The sequence below is a fragment of the Ciconia boyciana genome, chromosome 6 (assembly GCF_034638445.1).
Source record: "Ciconia boyciana chromosome 6, ASM3463844v1, whole genome shotgun sequence".
Taxonomy (NCBI): Eukaryota; Metazoa; Chordata; class Aves; order Ciconiiformes; family Ciconiidae; genus Ciconia; species Ciconia boyciana.
In genome coordinates this window covers 44,918,704-44,933,987 of record NC_132939.1, presented here as the reverse complement: position 1 = coordinate 44,933,987, position 15,284 = coordinate 44,918,704, and the positions used below count along the sequence as shown (strand labels likewise).

At 40.6% G+C, this 15,284-nt stretch overlaps 1 long non-coding RNA gene across 2 annotated transcripts in view; it reads left to right on the top strand.

Moving 5' to 3' along the window:
• Positions 1 to 493: 493 nt before the first annotated feature.
• The window catches only part of LOC140653569 (uncharacterized), a 197,207-nt gene continuing 182,416 nt past the window's right edge, over positions 494 to 15,284 (top strand). For both annotated transcript variants that reach the window (XR_012043156.1, XR_012043155.1), the window contains exon 1: positions 494 to 719. This is a non-coding gene — a long non-coding RNA (uncharacterized lncRNA). The remainder of the gene's footprint in view (positions 720 to 15,284) is intronic.

Genomic DNA, 15,284 nt, shown 5'->3' with positions numbered 1-15,284 from the left:
TATACTTTCAAATAACAGGGCATTTTTCTCACCAGAGGGCACTATCCTTCCAGGCTAAGATTAAACTATTGTTAGATGGTTTCACATCTTGAGAGCTTTTTTAATTTAAGAAAAAGGATTTCAGGCAATAATTAGTGTTTATTTTTTCTTATACATTCATTTAAACAAATACATTCTGATCATCGTCTTCTTTCCCTTAAGTTTTTCATATTTATATAGGAGGACTACCCAGATGGATGTTAGACTAATTTTTAGAAACCCCAAACAATTTGTGAAAAATGCAAAAGGTAAATATTGTTGTACATTGGCAGATACCTCTTTGTTGCACTCCAGCTGCTATTATAGGAACAGACCTGTTTTTGAAAAACCGCAGCGTATTCCTTCCTGTCTCCCTCCAGAGGGATTCTTTAAGCTGCTGGTCTGTTTTCCTTCACTCCCATCAACCAGTGCTTCAGTAGCTGATAGTGGAGGTGGCTTGCAGGCCATGCTGACCACATCCCAGCATGAAGCATTCCTCTTTGCTGGTGGATTCTACTGGGATTTGTCCTTTGCTGACTGTTTTGTTCCAGTGACCTGGTTCTGGCACTGCAAGGACTCCAGTTGCTATTTGCCCTCCTCTCAGAGAGGACTCACAGAGATGGTATGGGAGAGAGTAAAAGTCACATTTGATACAGCGGTGGCCACACAGCAGCAACAGGTTCCAGCAGCATGAATCCAAGGTGTTGTTTTTTTATTGCATACAATGATATTTTGGCTTTTTGTATATAGTATTATGCACTAGAAGCAATTGTTCATGCTATGAATATATATAACGTATCTTTAAATGCTGTATTTGTACATTTCCCTATGTTCATGTCATTCTCTTATTAACCAGAGAGGACCTTAATTAGTCCTTTGGACTACGGACGTCTTCCTTGTTTGTGTCTCTACCAGGTGTGTGTCAGTCCCTCTCAAGTTCTGTTAATTCAGTTGCATGGGTATGGCAATAAGACACCACATCTCTTGGATTTGCCTGCCTTGCATTAGCTGTGTTATGCACTGGTCTGAATTCCCTTCTCAAATATTCCAGAGATTATGATCTTGAACTGAAGACATTAAAACTTGCCTCATTCCTAGCAATGATGAACACCCACAGCTCTTCCTTGTAACAAGATACTTGGAACTGTCAAGTTATCAATCCAAACTTGTGATTGACAGAAAGGGAGACAAGAGTGCAAATGGTTCAGTGTTCTTTGTTGCCTTCCACTTCACTGCTGTGTGAAATTCCAGGTAGTGACGATAAACACTTCAAATGACTAAGAGACCCCAGCTCCCCAATACTATTATTTTGTGTTTCACCCCTAGCAGCAGGCTACATATCTGGAAGGAGTGCTTGGTGTAAGGTGATGGGAGCTTCCACCAAGGAGGTGCCACCTGTGGGATGGTCGCTTTGGTTTCCAGTCCCGCTGTGTTTATTCTTCATCTGGGTGTTTGTGGCTTCAAAACAGGGACAAAGAATGCTGCTGTTTGAGCTTTCTGTAACTGCAGACCATTGCCTAGGTGAAAAACAGACAGTAAGAAAATCTGTTATCTTGGTTGACTAGAAATATGGTCCTTCATATAAGGGCAAAAGAAGGATTTACTTTGTGGAAGGGAACTCTCATAAGGAATCATCTGAAAGGTAAAATCCTGCATGAAATGAAAGATCAGAAAAATGAAATGTAATTAACCTCTGCTGCCCCATGAAGGTTCCCATGGTGTTCATGGGTGTGCCTTTCAGTAAAGCAGTAAAGCAGATCAGGTAAAACTACCTTTCCTCTCTTCTCTGCGTATGTCCCATTAGCGTCAGGCCTAGGCATGCCCTTTACTCCTGGTGGGTTTCTGTGACTGACCCCCTTTTTCCCCGACCAGCTTGATCTGCTTTTGACTGGTCAGAGCAACAGCTCTGGTTCCTGCTGCCGGAGCTGCCACAAACCACCATGTACAGTCACAGGGAACTGCTTGCACAGAGCAGCATGTGATTTGTTTTTCCATAGGAGTTTTGCAAGCAAAAAGATTAAAATAACAAATCCTTAGACACACACAGTCTTATCTAAATTTGGTTATTTGCAAGCTTAGGCAGGTCCTTGCTGCCCAGTTACAATCTGCTTCTCTGCAGATTCTCTTTTTTCCATGCTGTGGCTTTTCAACTGTTTCCAAGTTCTGTTTAAAGTTTCTGCCTCAGATTTCCTGTTCAGGAGTTTTTCTCCATGCCTTTAATCTCCTTGAAGAAGAAGCTGTAGGAAAGCATCAAAGAACATGTAACCTCCATTTGCTGCATGATTACAGCCCCTCTTCATCCAGTGACTTTTTGCTCCAGCTCTCCAAAAGTAACTCAAGCTGATGTAACTCCTTGGTTAACTCTTACCTGATTATTGCAGTCACCAAACCAGTGGAGATGCAACATTTGTTGAAAAAATTAAGCCTACGTTTGTCTTACCCTACCAGAATAGCAAAAAAAGGAGGCTGTTTTTCTTAGTATTTCAAGCTATGATGTAATGAAATGACTGTGGGGATTCTTACAATCTACATTGCCAGCAACATATGTCAAAATTATGGTAAGTTTTTTATTCAAGAAAAGCTCTAAAGGACTTTCAAGAGGCCTTAACATCCATTTAGTTCTGCTATGAATAAAGCCAGTGGTATACTTAATTTCATTTGGAGAGAGCAGAGTTGAGCAAACTATAATCACTTCTGAAAATCCCACTCAGTTTCTGAAGACTTTCTAAACAATATCAAAAGCAAATATTACAGTACCTTGCATAATACCTTACAGTGTTAATGTCCCCAAAATGTAGCAGTTACTGGTATTTTCTTCAGTGAGGATGACACTATCTTCTGAAAAATATCTTGTAGTTGGCAATGTGGGTGTTTAGTGTTTGAGAACATACCCTTTCTAATACATAGAAGAACTTTGTAAGATCTTGCTCACTTTTCAGTACAGTTGTCTTCATGCCATTTGCAGCATTTGTCACTGACTTCTGCAGCAACTGGCCTTTATGGGTGCAACTGCAGTCTCTTTCATTTTATAAATATATATGTGTGTGTGTATGTGATAGATATATGCATGTGGATGTATGTAGTTACATAAAAGTTATCTTCCTCAGTTACTGAATGTAGCATTGTAAGGCTACATGATTGAAAAAAGCATTTGGTGAAAGTCCTTTTACTGTTTAAATGTCACATTGATGTGGGCAGACTTTAGAAGGGAGAGTTCAATCCTCAAAGACAAAGTACATTCCTTAAGTAACATTACGTTTCTTCCCCAAGAGGACAGCAGTGTTGAAGCTTGCTTGCAGTTTTGGTGTTTAACAACTGGTTTGTGTTTAACAGCTCAACAGCAAAATTTCAATTCATTGCATGCAAGTTCTTGGAGTGACCTGGCTTGACTATGCCACAGAATTGTTAAGGATTTGAATACTTAATGATGGAAGCTATCTTCTGCCTTTGTGTTTTCCTATAGCAATTAGATATTGTTAATACATAATCTGTCCAAGGAAAAAGCAGCTGAGTCTGAGACTGTGCAGTTTTCAGTAGTGTTTCTAGATGCCCACCCTAGCTTTAAATGAGGTAACTTGGGTTTTTGTAGAAATATTCTGCATCAGCACAAGGCTTACCATAGTTAACTTACTTTTCTTGGAAGCAGGATAAATTATCCTCTGCTGAGCATCATGTGGCCACGTCTGGGCAGATTCTGATACTCAGGTTTTCTCATTTCAAGCTTACTCAGGTCCTTATACCACATTGTAGTCTGTGGGATAGCTATAGCCCTTTGAACTGAATTTTTAGTAGAATCAAAACTGAATAATAGAAACGTAGAGTTTTGAGTGACAGTCAAAAATCAGCAACAGAGGGGTTGTTGGCAATGAGTAGGCACTGGAGGAAGCTTCTCTGGTTTTACAGAAGGCAGCTGTTCTCTTTTTGATGGGGCTCTACATGGAATAGCTACTTTGTGTGTGAAAGGCATAATGTAAAGCAAAACTCTGAGTAATCTAACTTCATTAGGCAAATGTTTGGCTAAAATCTGACTGTCCTTTTTTTTGCCTACCTGGCAGTTTAATTTATGCAACCTTAGGGGAGATGGTTTGGTTCAGAACTGCAAATTGAAGTAAACAGTTAAGGTTACGGAAGCTGAAAAAGAAGAGAAAAAAGCAGAGAAATATTGCATCCTGCTGCTAGTGCAGAACTCGAGCGTGCAACCCACCCACCTTCTGGATTAACATTCAGGTCTAATGCTTTATACGTCTCAAGAGTTATTCTCTCCTGTGCATATTCTCAGTTATGTAGTAATAAGTATTAAATGTGATCTGCGCAGCTGCATAATTGACAGCTGAACTGAATTTGTCCCACTACTGAAGAACAGGTTCATATGCAAATATGCATACTGTTCCTACATCTGTTCCTGTGGTCTCAGCAGTTACTGTGTTGCTCTTGTGTTGTTCTGGGCAGCCTGTGTTTAAAAGATAAGCACTGCAAGGGGTGATTTAAGGTCTGAAGTAAAAGTTCAGGTGTTCTTACAGGACATGTTTTTGTGATTTATGTGGGCCAACATGGTGTTAATTCCTGCTTCTTTAACAGTTTAGGTGAAAGAAAGACGACACCAACTCTTCAGAACATTATTGTTCTTAAATTTCAGATGGCTGCACAGCATCAATAATTACATTCAGATTTTCAGCTCTCATGGAGTGGATCTTGAAATGAAATAAAATCCTAAATACCTTGTGAAAGCAGAAACAGTTCTGGATGTGTTGTCTAACACAGGCATTCAAGTGTACAGGGTCCTGATTCTTCCCTGCCTCCTGCCCATTCAGTTATTCACATCTGTATAGGAAGAGAGTATCTCCAGTAGCATTGGGTAGCATTTAGTTGAATACCCGTCTAAATGCTTACAGTATGTGAGGCTGTGGAGGGTCAAGCTCGTGATACTTGGAGGGAAACCTAAAATTTTGGAATAATATTTCTATGACTCATCTTTCCACCTGCACAGCTGTCAGGTTGCGATATATGTGAGATATTTCTTTACTGCCTCTAAAATTAGAAAAGAATATGTGTTGAATGTCAAAAGGTTGTAGCATAACTCCACTAGAAAGTTCAGGGTGAGATTCACAGTTCTTTGGCTTTGGCAGGCTACCTCTAGTCTAAGGGCTTGTCTACACAATGGAATTTATCTTCTACGGAATTGTTTTGAATAAAAGTCTTGCCTGCACTGGGCAATTCACTCATAACGTAGTAACTGATGCCGTACTGTGTTGCTTGGAAGCAGTAGTTAACTCCGTCTTGTGATTTATTATTGCATGCTAATGTTTGCCTGCATTGCACAGTGCTTTGGCAGGCCTCCATTTGCTCTCCCATGTTGCTCAGGCCACCTGGTCTGCTACCTGTGTGCTTGTAGCTGCTCTGCAATCCACAGATAGAGCATTTGTTCCCTGTTTTTAAATGCTGGGGAGCAGTGATATTCAGTTCCTTCATGCTTTCAGGCTCTAGCAATCTATACAATTACCATGGTTTTGTTTTCTAGACTTCTTTTCTAGCCTGCATCCAACTAGTGCAACAAAAAAAAAAAAGTTCCCCAGAGGACAGAGTGTTGTGAGGGGAAGCGCTTCCCCGAAATCCGGACATCATAAGCTAATGTTGCTAATGGAGATGGTGAAACAGAGTCATGACCTCAGATGTATGTGGTACTGTGTCGGAAATAATGAATGTGAAAACATCTTCCAGTAAAACCAGGCATCTACTTTCTTGGGGAGCTGGAGCAGTGAAGAGTTCAAATTCTGCTGATGAGGAATTAGTACAGTTTTAGCACAAGGCTCTAGTAACTGACTATTTCACCTTTGGCACTGCTGGTGCTGAAAATAAAGACAAGGACTATGGGTGAGGTCATGATTTTAGATTAAGATTATCTGGTAGTCAGGAGGCAGCCAGCACCCTAACGTCTTGTCCATGTCATAGCCCCACAAGGCTGCCAGCAGGCTGGCGGAAGGACCAGTAAGCAGCATGGCACTGGCTTCTGCTCTAAGTCCTACAATGAACAACCACTCATTCCGCAGTTTTCTTCCTGAAGCCAGAGGCACACTGGCTTGCCCCATAGCGTGCTAGGCACAGCACCTTTCATGCTGGCTTTCCCCCTTCTTCCTCCCAGCAGGTCCTGCCTGGCTGTACATTGCGTTCAGAAGCTAGCTGTGCTGGCGCTAATCGAAGGAAATCTTATAATAGAAACGTGTTTGTTGAGGCCATGTCATTCTATAATTCTGTAATAAAATATGTAGTACATAATGTATTTTAATTAAACCGGAAATTAATTCAATTAATCAGTATAAGTCCAGCCGCCCTCTCCTCCCTAATATCTTATGCTCCAACAATAAGGAAACTCCAGACAGGAAAATTGCACGTTGTGGTTAACAAGACACTGTTAACCTTTAGTATGCTGGGCACTCACTGGAAAGCAGCATTTATTGAACAGGGGCCTCTGAGCGTGTTAAAGAATGAGATTCTTAGACTCATAAAGTGCTCGAGCTGGCCCTAAGTGTTCAAGACCAGGGTGCTTTCCCTTTCACATTAGGGAAGCTGGCTATCTCCTCCAGAATGTCAGGGGAGGAACATTTCAGTGACTCGTAGCAGCTGACCTCAGTCTTGCTCATTTACTCAGGGGAGTCATGTGCAATTTTTTTTCCTTGCTGTTCCTGGCCTTAACCTGTCACAGATGACCAATATGTTACATCCATTCACTTGGATTTTGTGGGTAGGCACTTTCTTCACTTTGACTGAGGACGCAGGCCAGGGATGTGTCCTCTAGTATTAATGGATCTGCATACAATTAATTACTTGTTTGCCTGTCTTCAGCATCTATGTCACTCCTGATAGCACTGTCAATAAATATCTTGGCCATGTACTCTTCAAAGCTGTGGCTACAGACTCATTAATGTGAAATGGAGTTTAAAAGAGTAGCCATCCAGCATGCCCTGAGTTCAGCATGACAGCTACCCACCTGACTAATAGAGTGTGTGAACTAGAATGTTCTTCTTGTGGATGCTGGCAAGCCCAGGTGTTCAAAGAAATTGCCCATTTCAGTTGGTTAAAATACAGTATTCTGAGAATCAAGAAGAGAAAGTATTCAGTGAACCTCTCAAGTGCCACATAGGTCAAGGCATGAGATGGTTTCTCAAGGCTGAGAGACAGGAGGCAAGATCAGAGACATCAGAGGCCTCTCTGACATGGATGGAGTGATAGGGAAGATTTTTTCTGTGAGCAGGGAGAGGAGAAATAACCCCCAGTGACAGGGAAACCACCGGAGACAGTAGGGAACACCGAGGCAGATGCTGGGGATGAACAGGCAGATCTTATTGCTAGAAGATACATTCTGTGGAAGCTGCTCTTCTAGTGAATGAAAGTGAACTTTTGTTGGGATACGGGCCCAGGAAAACATCCCCTTCTGAACCCCAGTGCCCCATAGCCAGAACCTTGAATTTTTTGTACATTTTTTCTGAAGATGAGTCACCACACAGCCTCTTATGTAACTCTCCTGTACAAAGTTGCATAAGACAGTTTATTACCATCATCACCAGTTTACAGATAACTGTCCTTCTGCCTCAGTTTCCTTTCTGGTAAAACCTTTAGCTGCATGCTTTAATAAAGGCTTTTTAGCACCTGTAGCTGTGGATGAATGACAAAGGCTATATGGGATGTCTGGGATTTGGCACAATAAACACCAGGCCTCCCAAGTCTTGTGTCTGTCTTACTGGCTGCTCTTCGTGATGTGCTAAGGGAGTGCTGTAAGACTAAGGCATGTCTGTCTGACCTTCTGGGTGGTCTTGGTGCTGAAGGGACGCTTGGATGGCACAGAAACACCGTAACTCTTCCTGCAACTGACTTTTGCAGCAGAATTATTTTTCATTACTTCTAATGTTCCTACACATCTGGGACTTCCTATCCAGCAAGTGCTTACTTGGAGCTATGAGTTAAGAGATGCAGTAAGTCACAAGCTGCTGCAAGGTTGTACTGTAGGTGCCTGGATCAATAAAAGCTGATTACCTATTTGTCTCCCTCTGTGCAAAGCAGAGCCTAACTGACCGAAAGATGGAGATGGCTTTCTGTGGGGCATTTCCCACGTCTTTGCTCTATTGCTTGTTTAGAGGTGTTGGGCTTTTCCCGTGTGAGCAGAGTGAGCTCTGCCTTAGACGCTCTGAACTCAAGCCTGGTATTTATGACTTCCTCATCTTTGGATTGAGTTAGACTGGAGAGTTTCTGTTTGGACTACACAGAGGAAAACACTGTACAACCTTTTCCATCTGACATATCATTAACTTAATTCTAGCTAATCACAGCAATAGCTAGGTAGGGTTGGTTTTCTTTTTTCTGGGTGAAAACAGTCACTTTTCTGATAAAGAGGTAATTTAATAAATGGGTTAATGGTTAATGAGTTCTGACTTGCATTAGATAAGAGATAAGGATTGCAAACAAAGCATAAAACCCCTGATCTCATAGCTGTTAGTAGAACTCCACAATCATTCAATAAGTTGTATTACAAGTCACAGACAAACTTCTTTAGTTCTGTGTGGTTTTTACTGAGCAATTTATTTTGTTTTCATCAACCTAGACAAACATCAAACAGTAATAAAACATTAATTCAGTGTTAAATTTAAACACAGCAGAATATATATGCAGCTTCAGTGATCAAAGAAGCCCAGGGGAGTGACAGGTCAATTAGCCTCTTAGTACTTGCTGTTATGATAGGGATTGAACTTTCAAGATTGATGTATATCATACATAGTGTGCCCAAGGATTAGACAAACAGCATTGAACAACAAATCCAGAAGGTGAGCAAGGGACAGGATCTGAAACTTGTTGAAAACTCTTCTTTCATAATTTTTTATCTGATTTTATATAAAGATTTGTAAAAAACAGGAAGCTGAAACAGAAAAACAGCTTTTCAAAGGTATTTGCTCTGGAAGTTGCAGTAACTGCCAATACTCAAATCTGACTAATATACCTGTTCTGGCTATCCCACTTTCACCTTCCACTTTTAACAGCAGGGAACAGTTAGAGAGATCTGTATTATTGTTGCTCCACTAGGATCATGTTTTTTGCCCTGAAATCTTTTTAATGATCTTCAGCTTGCTCCCTGACACTCCTGCTTATAAAAGTGGGTTTGTGGGGGGTTTTTTGTGTTTTTGTTTGTTTGGTTGGTTTTTTTGTTTTGTTTTGTTTGGTTGGTTTTGGTGGGTTTTTTAAAAGAAAAAATTACCTACCATAATTACTTCTTTCTGGTTGACTAGTTTGAAGGAAAAATATCAAGGACATGTCAGAATACATAGTTTCAGCACAGCTGTTAAGCTCTGTGTAATAGTTTATCCTAACATACCTACAGTAACATAAATACTGAAATCTATTACATTACTGCATCTGACTTGGGGGTAGGGAAAAAGAAATTTCTGAATTAAGTTTCCTTAAGGAACCTTGATATCTGAATTTTTTGCACTGTATTCAAATAATGTTACTGGTGTCACTATTGGCTATCTGAGTTATGATTTGCTATGATACTGAAAATACAAACCAGGTTAAAATGGTTAGGAATGAGAGCTAGGACAAGAGGAAATGGCCTCAAGTTGTGCCAGGGGAGGTTTAGATTGGATATTGGGAAAAATTTCTTCACTGAAAGGGTTGTCAAGCATTGGAACAGGCTGCCCAGGGAAGTGGTTGAGTCCCCATCCCTGGAGGTATTTAAAAGCCGTGTAGATGTGGTGCTCAAGAACACGGTTTAGTGGTGGACTTGGCAGTGCTAGGTTAACGGTTGGACTTTATGATCTTAAAGGTCTTTTCCAACCTAAACAATTCTATGATTCAATGAAAATAAAATGATCTATCAGTGCTATGTCCAATAGCAGGAAGATTTTTTTTTTTCTCCCTGCCTCCTTCTTTCTTGTTGTTTTTGCTGTAAATATAATTGAAGATTCCTGTCAAGAAAAAGTTGGTGGTTTTGGTGGTTTTTTTTTTTTTTTTAATACCTTTTTTTAATCCCTTTTGAACTTGACTCTGCAGTCCTGCAATAGCATAGCCCTGGTGCTCAATGAAGAGGGGTAACAAACCAAGTACAATCTTTCTAGTTTTCCCTCGTGTTGCCCGAGGGCAATTGACTTAGTGTGTCCAAATAAACATGATTGACTTTTACTGTTTTGTAAAGGACTTTTGACCTTTCTCTTTTCCTTGTCCAGCTACTCGAAGGTTGTCCTGCCTCAGACATGACTTTTGAGGTGCTCAGACTATATTGGAAGGCAACGATAAGATATAATGCCGCTGACTCTTTTGTCACAGGAGGCAAAAGGAGTATAACATGACTGGGATACAACTGGCACATCCATGCAGTTATATTACAAGCCCCATGAATGTAGAATATCCTGCCTGATTTCTTTGTAAAACAAAATAGTTGTTAGGGAGTCCCGCTATTGTGAGGCATATCCTGTCTTGAACTTTTTGGTTTTTTGTGAATGTTGTGCTTATTTGTCTGTCTGCCTGTTGGACTGTGCATGGCACTGAATAAAACATGCAACTCAAACCTACACCAGAGTAGTTAAATTGATTCACTCAATGCAAGTCAAATAAATTGAGTTTGTGGCTTTATTCTCCATTTTACTTAAGGAAAGAAGGTATGTTATTTGCAGTTCAGTTCTTCCTGGTGTGATCTCTGTTCTTACAACTGAAAAAGAGGAGGCTCTAATTCTTGTCTCCCAGCTGTATTAAAGCAAAAACCAGCCAGGAAAATCCATTAAGTGTTCAACCTGATTTCTACAGTGAATCATGTCAAATATATTAATGATTAGGGATGAATTATTGTTGTTATTGTGATGGTTTTGTGTCCTTCAGGGAGGAGGATGGCAAAGCTGTAGAGGAGATGGGCAAGTGTCATGGTTTAACCCCAGCTGGCAACTGAGCACCACCCAGCCGCTCGCTCACTCCCCCCTGGTGGGATGGGGGAGAGAATCGGAAGGGTAAAAGGGAGAAAACTGGTGGGTTGAGATAAAGACAGTTTAATAAGTAAAGCAAACCAAGGAATTCATTCACTACTTCTCATCGTCAGGCAGGTGTTCAGCCATCTCCAGGAAAGCAGGGCTCCATCACGCGTAACAGTTACTTGAGAAGACAAAATGCCATCACTCCAAACGTCCCCCCCTTCCTCCTCCTTCCCCCAGCTTTATACACTGAGCATGACGTTGTATGCTGTGGAATATCCCTGTGGTAATTTGGGGTCAGCTGTCCCGGCTGTGTCCCCTCCCAACTCCTTGTGCACCCTCAGCCTACTTGCTGGTGGGGTGGGGTGAGCAGCAGCAAAGGCCTTGACTGTGTGTAAGCACTGCTCAGCAGTAAGTAAACTATCCCTGTGTTATCAACACTGTTTCCAGCACAAATCCAAAACATAGCCCCATACTAGCTACTGTGAAGAAAACTAACTCTGTCCCAGCCAAAACCAGCACAGCAAGCCAAGCCATAAATGCACAAACCTGTTTGTGTGGTGAGGCACCTTTTTCGTGATACAAGTTGCAGCATTTCTTACAAGGTGAGCTGCTCTGCTGCTGTTCTTGTTACATCCTTCACTCACGTGGCTTTCCTATACTTGTGAAGAATCTCTGTTCCCTTCCCTTGCTCCTTGCCAACAATAAATGTCAGTAATTAAGACAGTTTCACCAGAGCAACTAGAGTCCAGATGAAGTCAGTCAGCATCAAGCGTATGTCTAAAGGCTTGTATGCAACAGAACATTTATGAGAAATTCATCTGGAATAAGTAAATAAGTTAATTTAAAATGGGCTAATTAAAATCACCTTTAATCTCTGTGTAGATGACGCCATTCAGAAATAATAAAGCCTCACTGTATCTGTATTAATTCACTTTAAGACTAAAGCTAAATCTTCAGGTGTTTGATTCTAAGGAACTTGGTTCAGTACCATTTCTGTTAGATGACAGAGGTAAAAGCTATAAATACACCCCAGTGCTGTTCCACAGCGTCCTCCTGAAGTATACTGTCTTAAACTATCCTGAGTTCACTAGTCCTTGGGCTGGCTTGGTTTTAGGGTAGCGTAGAGCAGTTCTGGGCATATTAGCAGTTACTCACAGCTGCTTATGACCTTTCTGGCACACAGATGTGCTGACTGTGTCCCTGTATGGGCAGAGGGAATAGATGTTTTCTAAATATCTCCATCTGCTGACTGATAATTGTCTTCAAAAGGAGGACTCCTATATATTTTTTGACCTTCTTTTCAGTGTAAAAATAATATGAAAGAGCAGGAGCAGACCAAGGACTGCTTCCAGAGTGTCCATCCACTTGAACAAATGTAGTCATGCAGCCTTTAAAAGGAATGCATGCACAGGTTGAAAAACTACTCCTGGGACTACTTCATATCTCTTCAGTTAAACCTGAAAGTTCAAACAAGAACCATCCCTCCCCATTGTGATTTATCATTGCAGCTCTTGCTGGCAGGTTTTGGGAATAATCTAGAAAATCAAAACTAGAAATGCAGAAGTAAAAAGTTTGCTCTTGTCCATCCCTTTTTTCCCTTCTGTAAAGAGAAATACACTTTGAAGCCAGCATTTGAGGTGTTCTGATCATGTCAGATGCAAGCCACAACACCAGATGCCTCTGAAGATATATTTATTGGCAGGCACTCAAGTGAATCATAAAACTAGATTAGTAAAGAATAACAACCAAATAAAACTAGAAATAGCAACTCTGAGGGCAAGCTACACTTAAAAAGTCTTAATTTGTTTGGATCAGACCCAAGAGAAGCCATAATATGTCTGCCTTTACTGCCCACAAGAAACACAGATTTGAGGTGTCGTGCAAGCGTTAACATTCTCTGTGTTTCTGTTTTTTCTCATTTGTTACCTACTTCGGCTGCTGTATCCCTGTCTTGGGGTTGTTTCATTCTCAGTTGGTTCAACATAAATTTCAGATCCTATATGCTTGTTTATGTAGAAGTATTGTCAGTTTGATGTCAAAGCTAAATAGGATCTTGCTGGTTTTGTCTCGCCTTTTCCATAGTTAAATAGATGTTAAACCAAGATGAAGGTAATTGTGTAAAAGAGCCGGGGGAGGCATGTGCTATACTCGCTCCTACAATGCCAGCTAGTGCAGAGCAGAAGGTGAGATGCAGCAAAGGGCATTAGTGGCAAGTCTCATGTGGGTCAGGCAGTGTGGCTGAGAAGATGGACAAGACCTCCAGCTCAGGACTGAGGGCACCACTCCCTGCCTTGTCTATATGAAGTCTGGGGCCTAGGGAAAGTGTTGAAGGTGATTTAAATGGAGGTCTTTGCTTTGGGTCTGAAACAGAGTAAATGTGCTCACGCTACTGCCTGCAGCTGGTAAGCATTCTAGGAAACTGCTTTTTACTGCTTTCCAGCAGAAACACAATACCTGATTGTAAGAGTGTGTATGGAATCAGCACATACTGATGCACCAAATGTTGATGCAAAATTGCTGGTTTGGGAGGTATGGCATGAAGGAACTTAATTATACAGACAGCATAATTATACAGCTGTTACAGATATTCCTGTAAAGCAAACTTAGAACAGAGAGCTTCAGATACATGCTGCAGTTCTTTTTCTCCTTATACCTTCTGAATGGAAGGCAGTATGGACTAATCTTGCAATTTTAAATGTTGGGAAAAGAATTTATCTCTTTTATTTGTCCATTTCTTTGGCTTGTATACTTACTTATTTAACTGATTTCAGTGGAAAGGAGACATACAGAGTGACAGATAAAACATTTATTAAAGCATATTTCCACAGCATGGTGCACAGGGGCCTTAAGCAAAGGCTATAAATGTTAAGTACCAGATTGTACTATAAGTCTTATAGCCTCTACTTCCTTTCTGACGCAGACTGCCTGCAGTCAGAGAAGGCTCAGGCAATAGTATTAAGCAGTGGCAATCTGAGTTTTTTGAAGCGAAAATTGTGGTTTCTTGTCATTTAAGCTCTTGCAAGCTAAGGAAAAATGTCCATTAGCTGTAAGAGTAATAAAGGCTTTTATCATTTGTAGGTCTGGTTCTGAGAAGCTATTAATCTGTGGGTCTGCTACTCTTTCCACTTAGGGTAGTAGAAAAGTACTCTCTTCCAATACAACTGCAATCTATTCTAGAAAAGGGTGCAGTGGACATGTGTATCAGGCTAAACAGTGGACCATTCATATTAAAATTGAAGCCAGGAATGTGCTTGAGGAAGTGTTAAGATGGTAGGGTACATTCCTAATATTACAGGGAAATTTCTGTAATTCAAGCTACTCCCTTAAAACAAGGGATGATGTGATCCCAGTGGACCAGTTGCAATTTAGGAAAAGGTGGGGGGGCTAGAGGGTGACAATTTCTGATCTTCTCCTAGTAATGATTTGCACTGGTGTTTAAAAGGGTATTATTGAAGGCAATTGATCCACACTGTATCCCAACATAATCCTCTGTGAATAAGTGAAACCAACACATTTCTCAAGGTTTATTCCCTCCTTTTTTCTCCCAACTAGAGCACCTGAGGGCAATCAATGCTTGATCAGACTGCCTAGGAGAACGCAGCATTTAATTGTTATGCTGAAGGGACAAATGCAAGAAGAACAAACAATTAGATAAAAAGGGGTTGAAATTCTGGCAGAGAGGCTCAGATATTCTTTGCTATGTATACAGATTCCAGCTGCCATTAATTTAGTTGCATTATCTTTTCATTGCAGATGTTTAGGGATGGGTTTTCTAAATTACAGAGAATAAAAGCATTTCTACTAGAAAAAACAAATGTTATCATAAGAAATATAATTGGTAGTGTGATAATAGCTTTTGATATTCAAGTATCTGACAGTAGCAGGAAAAGTAGAAAACTTTCACAAAGACATTTAACTGAAGAAACGGGTGAACACAATGACACAAACCAATGTATTTCCAGTTATGTTGCCTCTGAACTGAAAATGCTAAAGAACAAGTGATTGGGTTGAATGAATATTGCCTGGTGACATACTGATACTCAGTCATGAGTTGCTCATTAACTGTGTTGCTGCCACTAGCGATAACTAGTTAGCACTATGAAAGCTGTAATGGGATAGTTTGGTTAATATATGCAGATCCTAACAGTTTTATAAATCATTCTTGCAAACAGATCAAAGCAGACAGAAGAGTAATGTGACCACACATAACTTTATGATGGTTTTTCCTGTCTCTTAGTTATTGGCAATGTGACCTTCAGCAGTAGTAAAATGTCTGATGGATTTTAAACCTTTTTTGTTTGCTGTTTTGGCTATATATGT